The 27,334-nt window shown below is 40.6% G+C and overlaps 1 long non-coding RNA gene across 1 annotated transcript; it reads right to left on the bottom strand.

Moving 5' to 3' along the window:
- Positions 1-2,468: 2,468 nt before the first annotated feature.
- Positions 2,469-25,477, bottom strand: LOC148152149 (uncharacterized). The gene is made up of 3 exons (XR_015758373.1): positions 25,401-25,477; positions 16,866-17,021; positions 2,469-2,594 (listed from the first exon to the last, which is right to left on the bottom strand). It is a non-coding gene; the product is annotated as an uncharacterized LOC148152149 (long non-coding RNA).
- Between the last annotated feature and the right edge of the window lie 1,857 nt (positions 25,478-27,334).

Raw genomic sequence — 27,334 nt, forward strand, 5'->3', positions numbered from 1 at the left:
GGTCACTCTACATCGAGCATATGTCCATGGGTAGTGAAAGATTCCTGGATTTTCTTGTGCTTATAAATTATTTTGAATACTCCATCTCTAATGGTTCCACAGTGGTCTAGCACTATTTTTGTGGAGTGCCTGCTTTGCAATCATTTCTTGTGTACTTTGTTTGGTTTTCTGTGAAGTGAAAGACTCATTCAAAGCCATTCAAGTATGCATTGAAGGTTCTGTATCTAGGCTATCCTGGCATAGTCTAATTCATTGATGCTACAGCAAGGTACCAAATTTAGACAATGCTAATTTTGGCAAGTAATTTTAGATCATTCGACAAATAAAAAGCACTTACTACAAGATGGGTCCGCTGATGAGTTTGAACATGCTGCAGTAGGTTAATGGATTTGCCATAGAGAGTTCAATAGTCATAGAATCACACAGCATGGAAACAGACTCTTTGGTCCAACCAATCCACACTGGCCATGTTCCCAAACTAAAATATTCCCACCTGTCTGCATTTCGCCCATATCCTTCCAAATCTTTCCTATTCATGTACTTATCCAAATATCTTTTAAACATTGTAACTGTACCAGCACTCACCACATATTGTGGCAGTGAATTCTCACACTAACCATTTTCTGTGTAAAAATGTTGCCCCTCATGTCCTTTTTAAATCTTTCGCCTTTCACCTTAAAAATATGCCCCTTAGTTTTGAACCCTCACCTGCATCTTAAGGAGAAAGACCTTATCGATGCTCCTCATGATTTTTACAAACTTCTGTAAGGTTGCTGCATCTGGTGGGGAAAAGGGCTCAGGAGTAGATGAGATGGCCATACAATGACTTTAATAGGGATGTGGACAGTGTGGCAGTGGCTCATGGCCTGCAGAATAACCAAAGATGGAGTTCCACACGAAACCCTCCCCCATGGCCCATCCAGTGACAGAAAGGTGGTCTGCTAGCTCAGTGTCTAGTGCTGCTGCTTCACCGTGCCTGGGAACCTGGTTCAATTCCTGCCTCGACAGACTGTGGAATTTGCACGTTTCCCGAGCATCTATGTGGGTTTTCTCTGACCTTACAGAGGTTTACAAAATTATGAGGGCAATGGATAGGGTAAATAGGCAAAGTCTGGGGTCGGGGAGTCCAGAACTAGAGGGCATAGGTTTAGGGTGAGAGGGGAAAGATATAAAAGAGACCTAAGGGGCAACTTTTTCACGCAGAGCGTGGTACATGTATGGAATGAGTTGCCAGAGGCAGTGGTGGAGGCTGGTACAATTGCAACATTTAAGAGGCATTTGGATGGGTATATGAATAGGAAGGGTTTGGAGGGATATGGGCCGGGTGCTGGCAGGTGGGACTAGATTGGGTTGGGATATCTGGTTGGCATGGACGGGTTGGACCAAAGGGTCTGTTTCCATGCTGTACATCCCTATGACTCTATGACTCTATGTGCAGGTTAGTTTGATTAGCCATGGGTAATGTAGGGTTACAATGATGGGATGGATCTGAGTAGGGTGCTCTTCAAGTGGTCAGTGTGGACTCAATGGGCCAAGTAGCCTGTTTCCACACTGTGGGGATTCCATCTATTTCTTCCTTTCTATTCCTCCTTCATCACTGATGCCAGCAACACAACATCCTTCACCCTGGAACCCTCTCTCGGTCCGGCTATTGACTTGGCCTTCATTTAAATTTCAACAATACTTATCAGTGCTGCTGTCACAACAAGAGTGAGGGCCTGCTTTTACAAAGAGCAATCTGACTGCACCTCATAGTTTGTGAACAACACAATGTATTTACCCAGCTGAGTGCAAAAACAGCCAGCAACATGAAAAAGAGGCCAGAGTAGGATGTACTCAGCCATTCACCACAATGATTCCTTTGAGGTGAATGTACCATATTTTTGTGATACCATCTCAATCTGAGGAGATGCTGTGAATGGTGATCTGCACCTGCTCAACAATTACAGTAACTTACTTTCTCGCTTTTGGTGCTTAGTTCAATATTTCATTCATGATGAACATCTCGTTATCTTGGTCATTCCTTCATTCAGTAAACACAACAAAGTCCATTTTCTATCCCATTGTTTCTATGTTCCCAGTATTTTGCCAAGAGGAACATTCAGAAAAAAATAAGGAAGCACAGATTAGTTGAAGTCATTGTTTTCCTAACATTTAATGTCAGTGCTGACTCAGTAGAAGTGACATTTCCTTCCACAGTGACCATGAATAATTTAAGTTCTGGTGTAAGCCATGGATGCTCATCGCTAGATTGGAGTGTTACATGCACAATGTAGAATTGCTTTCATTTTTTGATTATCAGCTCAGATTGCCAACCACAAATTGAAGCCAGAGATAATATTTCAGGATGTATTTCTATTCTATTTTAAATGTACAACTGCACATTCTTTAAATACTCCAGATATGATCCATCGGTTACATCTTTGCTATTAACCACAAATAGCTCATTGAACAAATTCAGGAATGTTCTGTATGAATGATCCGAAGTTTTACTGTATTTGTTGCCAGAGAAGTCATCATAAGCACTCAAACAGAATGAAAAGCCGCACGTGGTTGATAGCTGGCTTCCAAGTACAGTGACAAGAACATCGTTTCTACCAAAAGATAATTTTGCAACTTCAGTAGAATATCAGCATTTAAGAAGAAGTACCATTGTTCATATATTAAGTACATTTTATATAGTGAGAAGCTCCTATCCATGTGTGAAAGGGAGAAATGTAAGCCCCTTACAAATGGGGATAGAATAATTTATCATGGGGAACAGGGAAATGCTGGAGAAACTAAACAGTTACATTTTTTGAACAGCCAGGGAATTCCTAGAGGCATGGCACTCATCCACAGATTCAATCTATGAGCACATCGACCTGGACCCAATATACCGGCCACTGCAGTGGACAGCTGGAACTGACAACCGGAAGCGGCAGGTACAAATCACTATAAATGCCGGAGGAAAGATCACAGAAGCGCTTCACAGGATGCTCCCAAGCACTGAGGATGTCACATAGACAGGGAATGAAATGTCTGCAACACAAATTCCCAGCTCGGCGAACAAAACCACAACAGCAAGTAATATTCTCATATAAATAACCAAGCAGGAAGAAGGCTGCTCAGTAGCTGGGAAATGGGGGAAGAAGTTAATGGCTAAGTGTGAGTTTAACAGATTATGCCTGAGATGATATGGGTTGAGGTCAGGGTGGGGATTTGGGCATGCAATGGTGGAGAGTGGGTAAGAAATAGATTGTGCTTCTGGCTTTGGGAGAATGGATGAATGATGGATTTGGGAGAAGAAACCAAACGTGGAGCAAGAAAGAAGACGAGAGGGCAGATATTGGTGGCAAGGAAATGTGGTTATGGGGAAAATCTTACAGGGTTCTCATGGCCTATAGTGAGTTTTGTTACTGAATCAGATGAAAATCTGTGAGGTGCATTTTGATGTCGGGAACATCTCATTATATCTTTTCCGGTTTTGCCAAATGGCAAGACAAGTTTCTCCAGCATGTTCTGTTTTGGTTTCTGATTTCCAGCTTCCGCAGTATGTTGTGCCTTTATTCGAGGCAAATTTCTCACAAGGTAGCAGTGAGTTGCCAATTAAGGGGGACTATAGTTCATTAAATAACTTACTAATGCTACAACTCACCTAAATAATAATCACTTTCTACCTTACCAAAAGCACTGAGCATGCTAGAGGTCATGCATTCTTGACATGGAAATCAGAATGCCCTCATGACCTGGTAACTTCAGCTTGACTCTCTGCAACCAGTCTCTTTTTTTTACCCTCTGCTTAATTCAAACTGAGATTTATTATGATTTGAACAAAAAAATACACACATATATACTGGTTTACATTTCAGATATAACAATAGTAGAAATTAGTATTAATTGACGATAACTGAATATAATGGAAGTAGTTTTCAGCAGTAGTTTGACAACTGTAAAATGTCAAAGTATAGCATGCAATATAAAGATCACAGAATAGAACAGAAATATTTTTACATTCAGGTAGTAGAAGTACATGAGCACATGTAAATAAGATACTGGAAAACTAGTGCTAACTAGAAATAAAATATGAATACAAAAAAAGTGCCAATTTCTGAACAATCAAACCACTTTGAGGATAAATATTAGTAAATGAACTGATACTATGAATGTTGTTTAAGTTACAGCTGCAACCAGGCTCTATGCTGTTGAAAACCATTAAGTATCTCAGGCCATGATCTATAGCCGCTAGCTGTATGCACCTCTTGCCCACAGAGACATGTATTTGACATCTGCGAGCCCCTCATGTCCATCACAGGATCTCTTATAGGTCATTTAGGGAGCACAGACTGACACTGCAGGGCACACCAGGAACTAGTATTGAAAGTCTGCAGCACAGACAGACACCCAGCTCATGGGCTAGACTAGATTGCATCTCAGGCCTGGTCACTTGCTTGCTTAGTGCTCAATCACTGAGCATCTATCTGCATGCAAGCAGCATTCATGTCTTGCCTTGCCTTGTCTAGTCTTGTTATGCAAACCCTGTCAATGGTTTCTCAGCACCAACTCTGTGGTGAAAGAGGAGCAAAGAATCTTGACCTCAGTCCCAATGCCTCTTCCGCACAAGGAAATAAGACAGTACCAGTAGGCACTCAGCTGGAGGAGGAACCACGGAGGGTCCCAGGTGGCTCCTCTCAGGGCACATGAAAGTTGAACAGGCCATCTATGTCCACTCTGACTGCCACCCCCATCAAGAAGGATGCACCTGCCTCTGGGCAGGAAGTACTCAGAATGTCTAGGCCCTTTTGACACAAAAGCCTACCCCTGGGTTGCCAGAACTCTATTGTCATGCAGACACCTTCCATGCCAGCTGTGGAACACAGAACTGAACTGAGAAAAAGTGGAAGGTGAAGACAACAACCTACTGAGGGCACCAAGGTGGCATGGGTGACACATCAATGCAAATAATTTTTCACATAAATCAATGTGTTCTCTTTTCATCATTGGCTTTGCAAAAGTTTATCTAGCAGCAACTACAACATTGAAGATTTGAGCCCACACATCCATGGTGCTACATAATTTTAGGTAGTCCAAGGATGAGAAGGGGATTAGAATAGTTGTTTTTGGCTGGGACAGGCTCGATAGACCAAAGGGTGTATTCTGTGCTGTAGACTTCGATAACTACATGAGAAGCTTCCGCACCATGTGCAGACAATGAGAAACAGCAGGTGATTAATACTTTGGCAATTAGGGTCAAACTTTCCAGGTCAACAAACATGGTTCCAGTGCAGGTATTAGTGGGATTCTTGCATGACATGGTTGGCAATGACTGGAGCCAGGATTTGGACTGAATACAATAGTTCAATGTTGAGAATTCAAGAATCAGGTGGTGCTTACAAGAATGGGTTCAGTTTCAGCATATGTGTTGTCTGAGTATGGTCAGGGAGGAACAAGCAGAGAGCTGGAGCCACCAGGTGTCCACTCTGACTTTCATGTCAGGAATGTTTTGGCATCTAGTTCCTATATGGGGTGCGGGGGCTGTTGTTGGGAGAACGGAAAACTACATATTAATGAGGTGCAATTAAGTAAAAATGAATAATAATTCCTGTTAATAGGTCTCTTGCTTGTCACAAGCAAAAACCGCAACATCCAGGACAGGTTGTAACCAGAGACTCTGTGGTCTCAATGCTGACATCTCACATGATTTTAAAGAACAAAGAACAATACAGCACAGGAACAGGCCCTTTGCCCCTGCCCCCCCAAGCATGTGCAGACACATTTTTCCCTTCCGTACGAAAACTCTTCACTAATAGGATTCATATCTCTCTATTTCCTTCCTATTCATGTATTCGTCCAGGTGCTTTTTGAATGCTGCTATTGTGTCTGCTTCTGCAATCTCCCCTGGCAGCGTGTCCCAGGCACTCACCGCCCTTTGAAAAGCTTGCCACACACATCTCTGTTAAACTGAACTCCCTCCACCTTACCTGTGTCTCTTAATAATAGACTTCTCCACCCTGCCAAAAAGCCTTATACTTTCCACTCTATCCATTGCCATTTACAATCTTATAAACTTCTATCGGGTCACCTCTCAACCTCCTGCGTTCAAGGAAAAATAAACAAACCTTTTTCAGCACCACTCTACTGCCTTGGGACCTTTCAACCCCATGGCATCAATGTGGACTTCACCAGTTTCCTCATTACCCCTCCCCCACCCTACCCAATTTTAATCATCCAGCTCAGCAAGCACCGTCCCCATGACCTATCCTACCTGTCAATCCTCCTTCCCACTATCCGCTCCACCCTCCTCTCTGACCTATCACCTTCACCCCCACCTCCATCCACCTATTGCACTCTCAGCTACCTTCTGTCCAATCCCACCCCCCTCCCATTCATCTCTCTACACCTGAGGCTCCCAGCCTCATTCCTGATGATGGCCTTTTGCCAGAAATGTTGATTTTTCCTGCTCCTTGGATGCTGCCTGACCTGCTGTGCTTTTCCAGCACCACTCTAATTTTGACTGAAAACTAACCAGTCTATCCAACCTTTCTTCATAGCTAAACTCCCCCATACCAGGAAACATCCTGGTAAACCTTTTCTAAAGAATCCACCTTCCCCAAAGGTTTTCCCAATAGCCCACATCATTAAGGGCTGGGAAGAAACCAACAAATAAATAACAAGAAATGATTTCACCTAATGAAACCAATGACCTTGCAGACCACTTAGCTCAAGGGAGTCTAGAAATGGACAACAAATACGGTATTATCAGAATAAATAAAGAATAAAGACAAGGTGCCAGACGGGAATCAAATTGGTTTTCAAGATAAATCTTGGTGGTTCATATCCTGGTTAGTACTATGCTGTGCGGCACACACTCAGTCTATGATGAGGACCTCATTTTGCATCAATTATCCTCCACTTTCAACATTGCCAGAATGTACTTTGCTGGTCCATACAGAAATTTTTCTGGTATGGTGAGCATTGTACTTCTGGTGATCATATTGAACACTTAGTAAGCTGTTTAGGACTGACAAATTGAAATTGCACAGCTGAATTGAAGGTCACTTGCTCATTACATAAAAAAATCAATTTGTGTTGAACTACACTTTACACAGAACCATTCTAAATTTTGTTTTAACATTTTCAAAATCAAAATTCCAGTCAGGTTATCTGCACAAGGCTAAGATGTTTCTGAAAAAAATCACACACACAAAGTTCAACAATCGTGAAATACTCCATTGTGTATATGACCTTCAATATCTGTCACTGACAGATAAGATTTCAAGAGAAGCCATCAGCCTATTCTACTTATCTCTGGTGTCCTTCTTCAAAACAGAGAGGCTGAGAACAAGCAGAAGGACTACAGGTCAACGTACTGATTATACATGAAAAAGAATCTGAAAATATAAAACATTTGTCACTCCATTGATCCTTTAAAATGATGTCTTTTTGTAGAAAATATTGTTCCCAGCAACAATGTGTATTTACCAGATATATTAGCTTACCTTGATTGAAATCTCCTTCAAATTTCTCTTCTTGGTATATTGACTATTTTGCTTTCGCAAAAATTGACTTTACTTGGTAGTCAGACCTCCAGCAATCACCAAATCTTAAAGGTAGATTGCCAAGGGAGTAAACAAGATGTGTTAGCTCAGTTCAGGGTGGTACTTCCAGCTGTGAGCTATTGAGTATCAGTCCAACTGGAGTGTATAAAGTTGGCTGGCTAATATTTTATTTGCATGCTAAAGGAGTGCTCCTTTGCCATGTTTCTGGGATGTAGGATTTGACTGCTGGCCTATTGGGGCCTCTGGTTAAATGAGAGAAAATGAACCCAACATGGAGGTCATGAATAGGAGATAATAGCAGACCACAGTAGTGCCGTTATTTGAAAGCCAACCTGAATTTCTAACAGAAGGAAATGGAATTTTCAATAAGTCTGTCTCACACAAAAGTCCATCAGCACCAAAATATTTCTCACAAAAGTCATATGTTTAATTAATATAAAATGTATCAAGGATCTGGACAGTTATGCTTTTATTTAGTTTTAACCCTTCCATGAGATGTGTAGAGTTTAGGCTAGGGCAGCATTTATTGTTCATTCTGTATGCCCTAGAAAAAGTAGCCTCCTTAACCTGCTGCCAGCCTTGGTACGGGACACCCATTGTTATTAGGAAGGAATTTCTAAGCTTTTGATTAGGTGAACAGTGAAGAAATGGCAATCTACTTCCATGACCGGATGATTTGGATCATTCGGAGAGGTAGTGGTGTTACCATGCATTTCCAGGCCTTGTCCATCTTGAGTTCAAGAGTTTGGAAGTTGCTTTTTAAGGAACCTTGGCAAGTTTTTGTAGCGCACCTTATAGCTAATACATGCCGCTGTGAATGAAGATTGGTGGTGTGAGTGAGTGTTGAAGTTGCTGGAAGCAGTGCCAATCACGTGGGCAGTATTGTTTTTGGTCGTATCAAGTTTCTGGAGTATTGTTGGAGCTGCAATCAGTTAAGGAAAAGAAGAGTAATCTATCACATTCCTGACTTGTGCTTCTTGGATGGTGGACAGTCTTTGGGGAGTTCGGACATGAGTTACTCACTGCAGGATTCCTATCTTTTGACTTGTTTTGGTAGCCACAGGCCCTGCACCCGCCACATTCCTGATGAAAGACTTATGCCGAAATGTCAATTCTCCTGCTCCTCAGATGCTGCCTGACCTGCTGTGCTTTTCCAGTGCCACACATTTTGACTCTGATCTCCAGCATCTGCAGTTCTCACTTTCTCACAGTATTTATACAGCTAGTTGAGTTTTTGTCAATGGTAACCACCAGAATGTTGATAGTGGAGGACTTAACACGAGTAATGCTATTAAATTACAAGGGGAAATGATTAGATTCTCTCTTGGGGTTAGAGATGCTCATTACCTGCCTCTTGTGTGGTGCAAATGCTATTTGCCACTTGTCTGCCCAAGCATGAATGTTGTTCAGGTCTTGCTGCATTTGAACATGGATGGTTTCAGTATCTGAGTAGTCATATGTGATGCTGAATATTGTGCAATCATCAGTGACCAACCTACACAGCAGAGATGGTTATAATTGTTAGTGGTCAATCATCTCAACTCCAGGACATCTCTCTGCAAGTTCCTCAGAGTAATGTCCTCAGCTCCAATCATCTTCAGCTGATTCATCAAGCACCTTCCCTCCATCATAAGGTTAGAAATGGAGATGTTCGCTGATGATTGCACATTGTTCAGCATCATTTGCGACTCCTCAGATACTGAAGCAGTCCATGTTTAGATGCATCAAGTTCTGGACAATATCCAGGCTTGAGTTGACAAGAGGCAAGTAAAATTCACACCACACAAAAAACAGGAAGTAATCATGTCCAGTAAGAGACTATTTCATCACCACTCCTTGACATTCAGTGGTGTTACTGAATCACTGAATCCCCCACTATCAATATCCTGGGGTTTATCATTGACCAGAAACACAACTGGACTCACCACATAAACACAGTGGCTACAAGAGCTGGTCAGAGGTGAGGAATACTGCAGTGAGTAGCTCACCTCCTAACTCCCCAAAGCTTGTCAACCATCTACAAGACAAAAGTCAGGTGTTTGATGGACTATTAACCAACTTGCCTGGATGGGTATAACTCCAACAACACTCAAGAAGTTTGTCAATATCCAGAACGAAGCTGTCCACTTGATTGGTAACACATCCACAAACATCCATTCCCTTCACCACCAATGCTCAGTAGCAGCAATGAGTTCTATCTACAAGATGAACTGCAGGAATTCTTTAGGTCCTTAGATAGCACCTTTCAAACCCACTTCCACCTGTCAGTACAAGGGCAGCAGATACATGCGAACACCATCGGATGTAAGTTCCCCTCCAAGCCATTCACCAAACTGACTTGGAAATATATTATCGTTCCTTCACTTCGGCTGGGTTGAAATTCTTGAGTTACCTTCCTAAGGGTTTTGTCAAAATACAACTCATGAATTGCAGATTCAAGAAGGCAGCTCATCACCACCTTATCAAAGGCAACTAAGGGCAGGCAATAAATTCTGGCCAGCTAGTGACACCCATGTCCCACAAATTAATAAGGAAAACGCTAAATGTGAAGGTACAGTGATCATTTCTATCACTGACAGTGATACTGTCATGGAGAGATACACGTGCAGCAGGTAGATTGGTGAGGATGAGTTCAAGTAGATATTTTCCCACCTGTTGGTTTCCTCATCAAGTGACCACAGATCCAGTCCAGATCCAGTCCAGCAACTATGATACTTAGAACTTAGCCATCTCAGTCACTGGTGGTGCTGCTGAGCCACTCTCCTGGTGATGGACATTGAGTTGCCCTACCCAGAGTACATTTTTTGCCCTTGCCGTCCTCTGTATTACATCTATATTTGCTTATTAACATGGCAGAGTATTGGTGGATCAGCTGATTGGATGTTGATAGGTGGTAATCAGTGGGAAGCTTCCGTGCCCATGTTCAACCTGCCAGCATGAGGTTTCATGGGGTGCAGAATGAATATTCCAGAGTCAACACTGAGCAATATTAATACAACTAGCCCTGGGCTGTAAAGCCATGTGTTCCCACTTCTGGTGGGTCACTCCTGCCAATGGGCAGAACATTCAGAGGAATGGTAATGGTGGTAACTTGGATATGGTCATACTGATGGAATGAAAGCTGCCAGACAATGTTGATCTGTTAATCAATCTTTCAGACAGCTCTCCTAGTTTTGGCCCCAGATGTTTTGCGGGGTCGATGGGGTTCTGTTTGCTGCTGTCATCTCTGATGGTGAGTTGTCCATTTGGCTTAATTCTTTTCTTTTGAATTTGTAATGGCTTAATACAAGTGAGTAGCTGGCTGGCCGATTCGGAGGGCAGACTGGAATCAAGCACATTGCTGTGTGACTAGGGTACATAAACAGCCATGAAATATAGAGCAGAAGTGGGACACTCAGCCTATCTGATCTGCTATGCTATTAATTGCGATATTGCCCCTGATTATCCTCAACTCCACTTTTCTGCTTTTCCCCCATAGCCCTCGATTTCCTTACTATTAAAAATCTACCTCAGTCTTGAAAAGACTTAATGACCCAACCTCAACAGCCCTCTGTGGTAAAGAATACCATAAGTTTATTACCCATTGAGAGAAGAAATTCATCCCCATTCTGCCTGAAATGGATGACCTATTCTGAGAGCATTCCCTTTGGTCTGAGGCTCTCCCATAAATGAGAACAGTTTTTCCACATCTGCTCAGCCAAAAATAAATGTTTCAATAAGCTCACCTCCCATTCTTCTAAATTCCAATGATTATAGGCCCAATGTCCACATAGTGTCTCCTTGTAAGATAATCTCTCCTTACCTGTTATCAGGGGAGAGAACCTTCTCTGGCCTGCTTCCAATGCCATTGCATCTTTCCTTAGATAAGGGGTCCATAGCTTTTCACAGTATTTCAAGTATGGTCTGATTAGAGATTTCGATATCAAGAGTGTGGTGCTGGAAAAGCACAGCATGTCAGGTAGCATCTGAGGAGCAGAGAGTCGATGTTTCAGGCATAAGCCCTTCACCAGGAATTCTTCATCATTCCTGATGAAGGGCATATGCCCCAAATGTCGATTCTCCTGCTCGTCAGATGCTGCCTGTCCTGCTGTGCTTTTCCAGCACCACACTCTTGACTCTGATCTGCAGTATCTGGAATCTTCACTTTCTCCCACCTGATTAGAGATTTATATAGTTTACCTCGCTACTTGTATACTTCATTCCCTTTGGAACAAAGGCCAACATATCATTTTCTTTCCTTTTTGCCCACTAAACTTGGACGCTAGCTTTTTGTGATTCATGGACAAGGATTCCAAATCACTCAGTGCTATATCTTTCTGCAGTCTGTCTCTATTTGAATAATATTCAACTCCTCTATTAGATTAGATTTTTTTTAGATTAGATTACTTACAGTGTGGAAACAGGCCCTTCGGCCCAACAAGTCCACACTGACCCGCCGAAGTGCAACCCACCCAGACCCATTCCCCTACATTTACCCCTTCACCTAACACTACAGGCAATTCAGCATGGCCAATTCACCTAACCTGCACATTTTTGGACTGTGGGAGGAAACCAGAGCACCGGAGGAAACCCACGCAGACACGGGGAGAATATGCAAACTCCACACAGAGAGTCGCCTGAGGCGGGAATTGAACATGGGTCTCTGGTGCTATGCGGCAGCAGTGCTAACCACTGTGGTGGCACAGTGGTTAGCACTGCTGCCTCACAGCGCCAGAGACCCGGGTTCAACTCCCGCCTCAGGCGACTCTCCGTGTGGAGATTGCATATTCTCCCCGTGTCTGCGTGGGTTTCCTCCGGTGCTCTGGTTTCCTCCCACAGTCCAAAAATGTGCAGGTTAGGTGAATTGACCATGCTAAATTGCCCGTAGTGTTAGGTAAAGGGGTAAATGTAGGGGAATGGGTGGGTTGCGCTTCGGCGGGTCGGTGTGGACTTGTTAGGCCGAAGGGCCTGTTTCCACACTGTAAGTAATCTAATCTATTCTTCATGCCAAAGTGCATAACCTCACCATTTTATTCTATCTGCTAAGTTTTTGCTCACTAATTTAACCTGCCTAGATCCCTTGGACACTATTATCCTCAGATTTTGCCTTGCCACTGACCTTTGTGTCATCTGCAAATTTGGTCATAGTACACTTACCTTTACCATCAAAGACATTAATGTATATCATAAATAATTATATCCCTAGCACTGATTGCCATGGCACTCCATTATTTGCAGGTTACCATCCTGAAAGCTTCCCCATTCTCCCAACTCTGTCATCTATTATTTAGCCAATCGGTTATCCATGGTAAAATATTACCGCCAACACTGTGAACTCACCTTATTAAATAAATGTGATATCAAACATTTTCTGAAAATTCAAATATGCTATATCCAGAGCTTTTTCTTTACCTATCCTGTTTGTTACCTCCTCAAAGAATTCAAATAAAATTTTCAAAGATGATTCTCCCTTAGTGAAGCCATGTGGATCCTAATTGATCATTTTATGTATTTTTAAATTATCCAGTACTACATCCTTTAAAGTAGACTCTGATATTTTCCCAATAACAGGCATAAAGCTAACTAGCCTATAGTTACATTGTCAATTTTCCAATAATCAGGACTTTTTCATAGGACAGGATTCTTGGATGATTACTGCCAGTGTATTCACCATCTATATAACTTCCTGCTTTAACAACCTAAGATGTAGTCAATTAGGTCCAGGGGACTTGTCAGTCTTTAATCCCATTAGCTTCCCTCATACAGATTCTCTGGTGATAGTTGTTACATTTATTTTATCTCCTTTTGCTCCTTAAGTATTTAGTATTTTTAAAGAGCGTATTAATGTCTTCTACTGTGCAAAGTAAAAATTCAATTCTGTTGTTATTTCCCAGTTCTCCATTATTATTTCTCCAGCTTCATTTTCCAAGTAGCCTTTGTTAACTTTTGTCTGTCTTTTACCTTTCATAAATTTAAAGAAGCTCTTGCTGTCTGTCTTGATATTTGCAAGTTAATCCTGAAAATGTTTCTTTTCACTGTAACATGTAGGCAGACCAGATAAGGAGGGAGGTTTATCCTCCCTAAAACAAAGACATTGGTGGATCTGAAAGGCTTTTTTTTTTGCTGAGTATCTAATGGTCACCGTTAGGCCAGCTTTTAATTCCAGTTGCTATTGAATTCAAATTACACTATCTGCCATGGCGATTTGAGCCTACGTCCCTAGAACATCAGCAGCTAAGTGACATCGCTACATCACCACCTCCATTTGACAGAAAGCTCCCTAGAAAGTGGAGATAATGTATCCCTGTCAAAGAAAGTGGTCCTATTAACTGTTAACTGTAATCTTTCAAAAAGGTCTAGATTCTGGAAACCTGCAAGCAAACTGAAAAATCACAAATGCGACACCAATACTGAAGAGGAAAGGGTGATAGAGAGCAGCCTAATATCTGTCATTGGGAAATTCTGGAATTCATTAATCATAGAAATAGTATCAGGACATTTAAAAAGAATCAGAACACAATCAGATAGATTCAATATGGTTTCATGAAAGGAAGTTGTGTGTGAACAGTGTAGCATTCTTTGAGGAAGTAAAAAGACAAGATGGAGAAAGGGGATGCTGTCGCTAAAGTTTATCTGCTCGGACTTCCATGTGGCACTTGATTCCAAAAAGCTGTATCCTTTCATCAGTGCATCATGCTTCACATGGTCCAAGTTAAGCTGGAGTCTGAGACCATTATACTCTCAGGCCACATGCTGTGATATATTAATGATATCTTAAAAAGGTAAACTAACATTCTGAGATAGATTTTAAAAAAAGCTAGATTGATGAGGAAAAATGTTTTATAGTCCAACAGGTTGATTTTTAACTTGGTCCACCCCAAGGGTCATTAATCTGTGGAATGTTTTTCTCAGAAAGCAGTGGAGGCTGCTGCAGTGAATGTACACAAGGTGGAGTTGGATAGACATTCTGATCAACAACAGCGACAAAGCTTATACAGGTTGACAGTAAAGTAGAACCCTGGACATAAATCAGATCAACTATGATCTTAGTGAATGGTAGAACTGTCTTAAGGGGTCAAAAGTCTGACTCCTGCTCTTGTGTTTTTGGATGTGATACAGCTTTCAAGAAGGTATTTTTCTTGTGGCTAAACATGAACACAGGAGAAAGTGGGGACTGCAGATACTGGAGATCAGAGTCGGAGAGTGTGGTGCTGGAAAAGCACATAGCCGGTCAGGCAGCATCCGAGGAGCAGGACAGTTAATGTATCGGGAAAAAGCCTTCATCAGGGGCTTATGCCCAAAACGTTGATTCTCCTGCTCCTTGGATACTGCCTGACCAGTTGTGCTTTTCCAGCACCACACTCCTCGACTAAATAAGAACAGAATTAAGTAGACAAAAGAAAACTCTCACAGGTCAGCAGCAAGATGCTAACATCTTTTCAGGTTATAATCAGGAGATTTCTTTTAAAAATCAACCTTAAGAAGTTAGTGCAAAACATTTCAGGAGAAGGTTTGTTTATATGCATTGAGCATCTGGAGCGTACTTTATGAGCTGCAGGCACATTACTGGGCTTTATGGCAATTTGAATGAAATTGGGAGCCTAATGATCCTTATACACAGTTGGAAGTTTGGTTTGAAATCTCAAAGTGCTTCTGGGTTGCATTCCAGGCACATGACCTTTAACAATTTTCTTTCCTTATTGCTCCTTTCTTTTGATGCATGCTGGGCACCACACTGGTAACTCACTGGTGCCTCACTTGAATGACACTTCTTTGTACATGAGCCTGTTTTTCTGAGTGCTAATCAGCTTTGCAACAATAAGGCAAACAAGTTTGAGGCTGCCCTTGCTAGCAACCAGGCACACATTGTTCCAACTGGAGAATAATAAGTAGTGAGAAACTTAACTTTATCACGCCCACTCTCTTGTCTAGGGTCAGTGAGACAATTGGAGTGTCACTACCACCCCAAATGAGATCAGCTAAATCTAAATGAAACTGCACTTCCCTCAACTGTGTAGCTAGGTGTCAATTCACATAGATTTACTAAGTCACCGTGGCAGCTTTAACAGTGCTCCCTTAATAAAAGCTGGCATAGGGTGTAGGTTTGCTCACTTAGCTGTAGGTTTGGTATCCAGACGTTTCATTACCTAGCTAGGTAACATCATCAGTGGCGAACACTGATGATGTTACCTTGCCAGGTAATGAAATGTCTGGATATCAAACCTATAGCTCAGCGAGCAAGCCTACACCCTAAACCTCAACCTGAGCTACAAACCTTCACAAAAGCTGGCATTGTAAGTGCATTGTTCCATCAAATCTTTAGCACCAAAAGAGGCTTTTTTGCCTCATGTGACTCTCACTGTGTTATTGTCCACTCAAAATCAAAATTATCTATTTAAATCCCATTTTCTTGCCTTTTTTTCTTTATCATTTCATGCCCACTTCTCATTGAGCCAATTTACTGATTTAATTTCTTGGAAAGACTGCAGATATGGCCCAGTGAAGATCAGTCCAGGTTTTTGGAAAGAACATTGGCAAATATTCTGGGTATCCTGTGGCTTAATGGCTTCTGCTTTCCTGCCTCAAGAATACAGAGTGCATGACTATGGTAAGTCAGAGTAGTAGACATTTCACAATATACAAATACATTTCTCCAAACAACCCTCATTTCTTTTACATATCCTCTCTCTGCAATATTCATTTATTTACTCTGGCTAAGGTCTCTTTCTGGGAATATTTATCTTTTTCTCCATGGTGGTGTTCACGTTAGGCCTCGACTATGTCTCACCATTGTGTAAAGCAAATGTTTTGGTAAGATTTTTGTTCTCTCAGCAGATGTGTTCTTATGGTGGGGGTCTCTTATTTCTAAGACAATCCTTTCTTAATATAGTGCCCAAACTCTCAGGGATTCAATCAGACATATCAATGCGGTGATATGATCACCAACTCTCTCCACCCCCCCCCCCCCCCCCCCCATTTAAAGTTGTAATGTTCTAAAAAGATCTTCAGGGCCTTCAAAATTACCCTTGTCTGATTTTTCTCGTTCTCAGTGAGATTTGAGATGCAATATAGAAGTCTTGCAACAGAACAGATATTAACCCAGACTTGACATTGCTAGTTAACATAAACCATTACCTCTGTTTCTATCCTCACAGAAGCTGCCAAACCTGTTGGGTTTTCCCAGTATTTCCAGTCATTTCAGATGTTCAGCATCTGCAATATTTTGTGTTTATTTGTTGTACTTATTTGTAATTATCTCACTGAGGTTGGAAGTATTTCAATGCTGTCTCAAATTGCCTTACATTTCCAAGGAATAGTAGCTACAAAATTTGACATAATTCGGCTCACCCACTCATATAAACTTGCAGACTGAGGCTTGTCGTTATTTTTTGGTGTTTCCTGCTGTAGCTGGCTCTTAGGACTCTCCAAATCTACACAAATTTCAGGTATACTCTTTTGACACCATGCTTCAAGTGTTGGTTTTAATGGCTTCCAACTTTATGCCTTGAAACAGAAACAGAGGTTACATAACTAAGGCAAATCCATGTACAAATTATAGCATTCAAATGAATTTCTCTGAACACCGTTTTACTTGCTAACAGAGATCCAAAACCAAAACTGGCATTAAACTTTAGAATGCAACCTCATAATTGTCCTTATGCACCCTCAACTTTCTAGGTCAAATCTTTTTCCTAAATTTTATCATGAAAATAAAATAAATTAATTAATGAACAAATTGCATGTAAATTTAACCTGAAATTATAGTAATAAAGAAAAAGCTTCCACCTACAGAAAATATACTTTAATCTTTTAAATATGGTTAGGCAGAATGCATCTTTTTTAGCCTGAGCCATTGAACTGAATCTTCCCCAGGGTTTGGAACAGAAATCTGCAAGGACTAGTTGCAAGGATTAAGTAAAATAAACTGGCCAGTAAAATAAAACTTTACATATGGTGAATATTTTTGCCTGTATATGCAAAACCACAGTGAAAAAATGTGGCAGCCAATTTGCACCTAGTGAAGTCAACCAACCAGCAATAAAAACATGTCTGGTTAAATATGGTTAGTTTAACAGTAGTTTGACATTTTCAATAATTCAACAATAAAATGACAATCTTCCAAAATCTTTCATCTCTGCAATATTGAACCTTACCTTGAGCAAACTGCTCAAAGATGTGATGAGTATTTGCAGTACAAATGGGAAAAGCAGTCGGTATAGTGGCATTTGTGTGTTCTCTTTGACTTCTCCTTTGAAGCATGTAAGAAAATGGGCTTTTTCACTAAACACACAGAAAACAAATGTCCTTTTCAATCCAACTCCCACAGAAGAACACCTCCCACCTCAATAATCAGTCGATGATGAAGTTAGACAGAGATGTCAAAGTTCATCACCCTGTCCAATGTTCCAGACAGTCTTCAGTCGGCTGAGGAAAGCTGCATTGGAGGGCCAGAATCTCAAATCCAAGACTAAGGTCATGGTTTACTAGGCAAGTGATCCCAAAGCTCCCATATGTTATTGAAACTTGGTTTAGCACTAGCAGGCATATTGAAGCACTGAATTGGGTGACTTAACAGTAACATCCTCTCAGGCCACCCTCCCCAGTAAGCAGGCAAAACTGATGCAAAACCAGTTTTACTAAGTGGGATATATTCTTTGAAACCTGACACAAGACACCTGAAGCAACTTCTCTGCTCGGAACTCAGGTGTGGCAATAGAATCCCAGGAGGACACAGGAAATGTCTTTGGTATCCTTCAGTCATCCCTGAAGAGATCAAAAATTTCAATTAATTCTTGAGTGCACTGGCCAGTGACTATACAAAATGGAGATGGTTCACTTAGGAAGCCACCAACCACATCAGAGACTTGACCAGAAGCAAGCAGAGGAAAAGTCAAGGCATTGGCGAAAGTGTGCAAACTTCCAAATAATTTATTTACAGAGGAATCTCAACTACCCAGCATTTGATTATCTGAATTTCGGATTATCTGGCAAGATTGCAAGGTCCCAATGCTTGGCTAAACTACGCTACCCGGCATTCGAATAACCTAAGGAAATACTCCTTGCCCATGTCCTTTGGATAATCGAGGTTCCTCTGTATTCAACTCTTCAAGCATCAGCTGTGACGTGTGTGACACAGTGAACAGACTGTGGATTGCACAATTGCTTACCTATTCCAGCCTATTGAATAAGAAAGGAACCAAATAAGCCACAATTCCAAGGGACTGCTAAAAAAAGGTTATGAACTTTCTTTAATCCAGCAGTAATTCAATAACCCCAAATATCATGAGCCTCATCTCGAAGTACAGAACATTTCAAATAAGAATATAGATTTTTAAAAAACAACATTAATTAGAAAATAGGGTATACTACAAATCATACACAGTCATTTCAATGATCCATGCACCTGCCCAGTGAGATTGCTCATTCAAAACAGTCTCACCATTTGGAATGCATAATGCAAACTAATACACTATTACAGCAGTGCTGCATTGCCAAAACTGCTGTAAATTGAACAATTGTTAAAGTGAGGTCAGTTTGACTAATCTGCTTGTTGAGTTAGTTACAATAATTCTGTGATAGTTAAATAATACAAAAGGTTCTATCAGCTTGGCCAAATTTCACAAAGCAGAATAATCGTTTCCGAATCGTATTTCTGCTCGAGATCTTATGCCAAACTGGCTGCTGTGCTCACCTGCATAAGAAAGCAGAGGTACTATACTGTCTAAGTATAGTTGGTGGCAAACATTGGCCAAAAAGAATGGATGACAAGAATCTGACATACATTGATATCAGACGATACACCTAATTTCCTGAAATTGAAAAATATAACCTGCTAAGTACACTTCAAATGGTCATTTCTGAGACATCTGTTGAAGGTTTATGATATTGTAGTGTCTTATTTCTAACCACTTAAATTCAAGCCTATTTTTTGAACATCTTAATTTAAGACACACTATTGTTTTGAGAAATGTATAATTTTGAAAGCACTTTACAAGCAATTATTTACACTACATGCAATCTATAAGATGTACATACTGTGTACATTTTTGGTAATAACTCCGAGTTGCCATATTCATTTCTTTAGGAAAAACATCAAATTTTCTTTTGAGAAATCTAAACATGATTGACCAATTTTAAGCATTTTGAGTCATAGAGTCATAGCATTGAAACAGACCCTTCGTTTCAACTCATCCATGCTGACCAGATACCCTGAACTATTCTGGTCCCATTTGCCAGCACTTGACTCATATCCCTCTAAACCCTTCCTATTCATATACCCATCCAGATACCTTTTCAATGTTGTAATTGTACCAGCCTCCCCCACGCGCTCTGGCAGTTCATTCCATATACACTCCACCCTCTGCATGAAAAAATTGCCCCTTAGGTCCCTTTTAAATCTTTCTCCTCTCACCTTAAATCTATGCCCTATGGCTCTGGACTCCCACCACTGCAGGGAAAAGATTTATTTCTAGTTACCCAATCCATGTCCTTTGTGACTTTATAAACCTCTATAACCTATACTTTTACAATGTGCAAATTATATACAATGGTTTAATCCATAGAGTAATGCAGAATGAGATCATGTGTACACCCTTACAGCAATTATAAACAAATTATGCATCCATATGTATATATGCCCAAAAATGATAAATGTTCAAAAAAGTCATTAATGCTGAAATTTTAATTCAGCATTGATATATTTGACCTATCTTGATTTATTAATAATAGATAACAATAGATAATAAATGGCTATAGCCATTTGCTATAGCTGGAAGATTCATTTTCACTTCTTTAGTGACTCTGGGGCTTAATGATAATTTTGGCTAACAACGAGATTGCTCTATGATTTCTTTACAAAATTAAAGATAATGTAAAAGAAATGAAATTGATACAATGAACAAAGTACACAATGTTCATTTTGAATTGTGATATGTTAGCATTTAAAGCAGTTTTTTGACTATGTCCCCAGTGTGGTGCTTGTTTGATGGGAGGCTGCTTATAGGAGGATGACATTGATTGGTTCAAATGCAAAAGATGTGACCTTTAGACAAACAGCGTTTATATCATTGATGTCTCCCAGTGTTACTGGAATCTTGACCCTGATGTACCAGTATAATATCCCAGTAGACAGGACAATGAGAAATACTTAACATCAAGAAAGATGCAAGGCCAATGAAAGTGCTAGTCACTACTGTGCGGGATACAAAAGAATAAATCTTCAAGGTAGTGTAAACATCAGTTATATTAATAAGTGACTTCAGTTTACCCATATATAGACTGGATTAATGTTATTGCAAGAGGTAGCAAGGATTAGTGAAAGTGAAAGTTAAGAAAAACAAATCTAGAGCTCCTTGAATGAAAAAGGAGACAGAAATTAAGTTAAAGTAGTAGTGGTGTGCTTGTGACAGTTGTCAGGTCAGAATTATAATTGAGAAATAAGCTTAAAACCTGTGACAGAAACAAGATAAAAAAGCAAATATAAGAAGGAAAGAGTGATTATAAAAATGATTGGCAGCTAATATAAAGGAATATTCAAATGTCTACTATAAATGTATCAATATGTACAAATTACTTTTGCATGAAAGAATACAAGTTGACAAAGATGATTGATGAGGGAAACGTGGTTGATGTTGTCTACATGGGCTTCAGTAAAGCCTTTGACAAGGTCCCTCATGGCAGACTGGTACAAAAGGCAAAGTCACATGCTTTTAGAGGCAAGCTGGCAAAATGGATACGGAACTGACTTAGTCATAGATGAAAGAGGGTAGCGGTGGAAGGATGCTTTTCACAATGGAGGGTTGTGACTAGTGGTGTTCCACAGGGATTAGTGCTGGGACCTCTGCAGTTCATGACCTATTTAATGATTTGGAAGAAACTGTGGCTGGTCTAATTAGTAGGTTTGCAAATGATACAAAGATTGGTGGAGTAGTGGATAAGAGGTGGCTTATCAGAGGATATAGTAAGATATAAATCAGTTGGAGGCATGGGCAGAAAAATGGCAGATGGAGTTTAATCCAGACAAACGTGAGGTAATACATTTTGGAAGATTCAGTACAGGTATAAAACAGTAAATCTTCAGGGAAATAATAAGGTGGTGTTAACATCAGTTATATTAATAAGTGACTTAATTTTACCCATATATAGACTGATCTAATGTTATTGCAAGAGGTAGCAAGGATTAGTGAAAGTGAAAGCGAAGAAAAATAAGTCACAGGTGAGGTGCCGGAAGACTGGAGGTTGGCTAACGTGGTGCCACTGTTTAAGAAGGATGGTAAGGACAAGCCAGGGAACTATAGACCAGTGAGCCTGACATCGGTGGTGGGCAAGTTGTTGGAGGGACAGGACATACATGTGTTTGGAAAGGCAAGAATTAATTAAGGATAGTCAACATGGCTTTCTGTGTGGAAAGTCATGTCTCACAAACTTGATTGAGTTTTTTGAAAAAGTAACAAAGAGGATTGATGAGGGCAGAGTGGTAGATGTGATCTATATGGACTTCAGTAAGGTGTTCAACAAGTTTCCTCATGGGAGACTGATTAACAAGGTTAGATCTCATGGAATACAGGGAGAACTAGCCATTTGGATACAGAACTAGCTCAATGTTAGAAGACAGAGAGTGGTGGTATGGGGTTCTTTTTCAGACTGGAGGTCTGTGACCAGTGGAGTGCCACAAGGATCGGTGCTGGGTCCTCTACTTTTTGTCAATTACATAAATGATTTGGATGCGAGCATAAGAGGTACAGTTAGTAAGTTTGCAGATGGCACTAAAATTGGATGTGTAGTGGACAGCGAAGAGGGTTACCTCAGATTACAACAGGATTTTGACCAAATGGGCCAATAGACTGAGAAGTGGCAGATGGAGTTTAATTTAGATAAATGCAAGGTGCAGCATTTTGAGAAAACAAATCTTAGTAGGACTTATACACTTAATGGTAAGGTCCCAAGGAGTGTTGTTGAACACAGAGACCTTGGAGTGCAGGCTCATAGCTCCTTGAAAGTGGAGTTGCAGGTAGATAAGATAGTGAAGAAGGCATTTGGTATGCTGTCCTTTATTGGTCAGAGTATTGAGTACAGGAGTTGGGAGGTCATGTTGCTGCTGTACAGGACATTGGTTAGGCCACTGTTCGAATATCGCATGCAATTCTGGTCTCCTTCCTATTGGAAAAGGTTCAGAAAAGATTTACAAGGATGTTGCCAGGGTTGGAGGATTTGAGCTATACAGAAAGGCTGAACAGGCTGGCACTGTTTTCCCTGGAGAATCAAAGGCTGAGGGGTGATCTCATAGAGGTTTACAAAATTATGAGGGGCATGGATAAGGTAAATAGGCAAAGTCTTTTCCCTGGTGTCGGGGAGTCCAGAACAAAAGGCATAGGTTTAGGGTAAGAGGGGAAAGATATAAAAGAGACCTAAGGGGCAACTTTTTCATGCAGAGGTTAGTACGTGTATGGAATGAGCTGCCAGAGGAAATAGTGGAGGCTGGTACAATTGCAACATTTAAGATGCATTTGGATGGGGATATGAATAGGAAGGGTTTGGAGGGATGTGGGCTGAGTGCTGGCAGGTGCAACTAGATTGGGTTGGGATATCTGGTCGGCATGGACGGTTTGGACTGAAGGGTCTGTTTCCGTGCTGTACATCTCTATGACCCTAAATCCAGAGCTCCTTGAATGAAAAAGGAGACAGAAAGTAAGTTAAAGTTGAAATAGCGTGCTTGTGACAGCTGTCAGGTCAGAATTACAATTGAGAACTAAGCTTAAAACCCGTGACAGAAACTTCCTCTGGCAGCATGTTCCAGGTGGAAATTATACAGTGAATGGCAGAACTCTTCGGAGTATTGATATGGTCCACAGATCACTGAAGGTGACAGCACAGGTAGATAAGGTTGTAAAAAAGGTTTATGGCATGCTTGCCTTCATTAGAAGGAGCATTGAGTATAAGGATAGACAAGTTATGCTGCAGCTTTATAGAACTTTAGTTCGACCACACTTGAAATATTGTGTACAGGTCTGGTCACCACACTACTAGAAGGATGTGGATGCTTTAGAGAGGGTACAGAAAAGGTTTACCAGGATGTTGCCTGGCATGGGGGATTTTAGCTATGGAGAAAGTTTGGATAGACTGGGTTAGTTTTCACTGGGACACAAGAGGTTGAGGGGCAACCTGATATAAATGTATAAAATTATGAATGGCATGGACAGAATGGAAGATATGAGGCTTTTTCCCTTTTTTTTGGAAGGGGTCAATTATTCGGGGACACAGGTTCAACATGCAAGGGAGAATGCTTAAAAGAGATGTGCGAGACAAGTTTTTCACACACAAAGGGTGGTGGGTGCCTGGAACATGCTGCCAGTAGAGATGGTGGAAACAGACACAACAGCAGCATTCAAGAAGCACTTGGACGAATACATGAATAGGAAGGGAATAGAGGGATACAGATCCTCTAAGTGAAGACAGTGTGAATATGGAAGGGCAAAATGTGTTGGCACAGGCTGGGATGGCTGCAGGGCCTGTTCCTGTGCTGTATTGTTCTTTGCTCTTTGTAACACAAGAAAAGTGGCCCAACCATGGCTCGCAAAAATAAATTAAGAAGAGCATTGTGTCCAAAGAGGAACTATATAAATTTCCTTTAAAAAAGTAATAAGCCTGAGACTAGGAACAATTTAGAATTCTATAAAGGTGAACATTGAGATTTATAGAGTATGAGAATAAAATTAGAAGAAACAAAAAAACAAAGCAAGAGCTTTTACAAATGATAAAAAAAAATTACTACAGACAAATGTAAGCTCCTTACAGTCTAAAACAGGGGAATTGATAATGGAGAATAAAGATATGGCACAGCTGAAATAGAATACACGAATAATGTTCCAGTAATTCTAAGGAAGCAAAGGTCTGTTGAGAAGGAGGAATTGAAGGAAATTATTGAATTAATAGTGTGTGAGATACTAATGGCACTGAAAGGTAATAACTCATCAAGGCCAGACAAACTAAATCCCAGAGTGCTAAAGGAGGTGGCCATGGAAAAAAAAAAGAATACATTGTTTGCCATCTTTCAAAATTCTATCGATTTTGGAATAGTTTAGTCAGATTGGAGGATTTTAAAGAAAAGGAGAGAGCAAATCCACAAATTACTGACTGATTAGCCCAACACCAGTTGTACAGAAAATACTGGAGGTTATTATAAAGGATACGTGATAACAGAACATATAGAAAATGCCAGCAATATTGCAAAAAGTCAACATGGATTGATGAAAGAGAAGTCATGTTTGATAAACCTGCTAGAGCTTTTTTGAAATGCAATTAATAGCATTGATGTACTTGAACTTTCAGCAAGCTTTTGGTAAAGTCCCACAGAAGATATTAGCTTGCAAAATCAAAACCTATAGGATTGGCAGTAATATATTGGCAAGAATGAGTTATCAGACAGGAAAATGTAGGACTAAATGGACCTTGTTTAAAGTAGAAGGTAGTGACAAGTGATGTACTGTAGTGATCAGTGCTTGGGCCCCAGCTGTTCACAATGTATATCAGTAATTTGGTTGAGGGAACCAAATTGTTTCCAAATTGTTGATTTCAAAATTAGGTAGAATTGATGTAATATTACAAGGATAAGTGTTTTACACTTCACGAGGAAGAATAAAAATACAAAGTATTATTCAACCAGTGATAGATCGGGAAATGTTGATACACCAAAGAGACGTAGATAGCCTTGTACATCTGTCATTAAAAACAAGCATGCTGCGGTAGGAAGCTTTTAAAAAGGCTAATAATATATTGGGCTACATTGTAAGAGGGTTTGTGTACTAGAGCAAGGAAATCGTACTGATTCTGTATAGGGTGATGAAACCACACCTAGAGTACTGTCTGTAGTTTTGATTTCCTTACCTTTTGGGGAGGTGATGACCTGGTGATATTATCACAAGACTATCATTCTGGAAGCTCTGGGGATCTGGGTTCAAATCCTGCAATAGTAGATACTAAAATTTGAATTCAATAAAAAAATCTGGAATTAAGAGTTTAATGATGATACTGAAACCATTGTTGATTGTCAGGAAAAACCCACTTGGTTCACTCATGTCCCTGAGAGAAGGAAACTGCTATCCCCACCTAGTCTGGGTTACATGTGACTCCAGATGTGTAGCAATAAGGCTAACTTCTAACAATCAGGATGTGAAATAAATGTGGGCTCAGCCAGTGACACCCACATCCTGTGAGTGAATAAAAAAAAGATACTTAAATCATTTTTATATTTTTATGCATTATGCAAAATCCAGTGTTACATTGAGATTAAGAGCGTCACTTGAAGTGTACAGGCATCAAGCATGAATTTTCTACTATTTCAAGACATTCTGTATTTTATTTTCAAATTAATGAAGCTGGAGATCTGGGTAGGATCTCTTCTGAAACAGTCGTATGTCCCTACCTCTGGGCCAGTGGGTTTGTGTTCAAGTCCCCATCTACCCCAAACATGTGTCATAAAATGTCTGAGCAGGTTGATGAAAAATATCTAAAGAGGGAGAAATACCCTATGAAACTTTACCCCAGTTTTTGGTGTCCCAACTGAAGTCACCAGCTCACACTGGAGGATTGCCACTGACTAGGAACATCTGTCAATAAGATTCAGTTCCACCGCCAGTCTGAGGATGCACGTTGACTTGTGGATTATAGTTCACTGAAACAATACCTATTTTAATTGAAGACAGGAGTGTCCTGAGCCTGGGTCAATTTAGAAGTGAACCATTTGGCCCTGGGAGATCTTAACTCTCAGATCTCATCTTCGGGCTCAGTCACAGAGTCACAGTTATGGAGATCTACTGCACAAAAAGAGTCCATTTGGCCCATCGTGTTTGTACCAGTCAAAAACAACCACCTAACTATTCTAATCTCATTTTCCACCACTTAGCCCACAGACTGTACATCTTGCTATCACAAGTGTACATCCAAATGCTTTTGAAAGACTATGACAGTTTCTGTCTCTAACACTCTTACAGGCAGTGAGCTCCAGATTCTCACCACTGTCTGGTTGAAAATGTTTTATCAGCACATCTCCCCTAAACCCTTTGCCACTTAAACTAATTCTGTACCCCTTGGTCAATGGTCTCTCCAATAGGGGGAACATCTCTTCCTGAATATCCTATCAATGCCTCTTTCAATCTCCTCTGTTCCAAAGAAAGAACCCAAGTCTATCCAATCTCTCTTCATAATTGAAACTTGCCAGCCCAGACAACATCCTAGTAAATCTCCTCTGCATCCTCTTTAGTGCTATCACAAGTGTCTTATAATATAGATACCAGAATTGCACTCAATACTCTAAGCTGAGGCCTAACCAACATTATGGACAGTTCCAACATAACGTCCCTGCTCTGAAACTCTATACCTTGATGAATAAGGGCAAGAATGGCATATGCCCTCTTAATCATTTTATCCACCTGTCCTGATACCTTGAGGAATTGGTGGACATGTACCCCAAGGTCCCTCTGATCTTCAGTGTTTCCCAGGGTCCTACCATTAGCATATATTCCCTTGCCTTATTTGTTCTACCCAAGTGCAATACCTCACATATATCCAGTATATGTCAGTCTCTGATGTGAACCTGGTGGTTAGGGCTACCTGACCAAAGGGCTAGCGGAGGATTTTGGCAGAAGAAAGTCATTGTAGGAGATCTGACTGAATGGTGTATGGTAGAAGTGTAGAACTGGGACTTTTTAGCTGCCTGTACAGTTTCCACTCATTCAGTTAATGGCTGCATGTTAAAGTAAGCAGGAAAAGGAAGGTTGTTCAGGAGGTGGATCTCAATGGCAGCTTTGTGCTCCCTGGGC

Source organism: Chiloscyllium plagiosum, unplaced genomic scaffold (assembly GCF_037043375.1).
Source record: "Chiloscyllium plagiosum isolate Xiang-an unplaced genomic scaffold, Cpla_swu_hap1 HiC_scaffold_1, whole genome shotgun sequence".
Lineage (NCBI taxonomy): Eukaryota > Metazoa > Chordata > Chondrichthyes > Orectolobiformes > Hemiscylliidae > Chiloscyllium > Chiloscyllium plagiosum.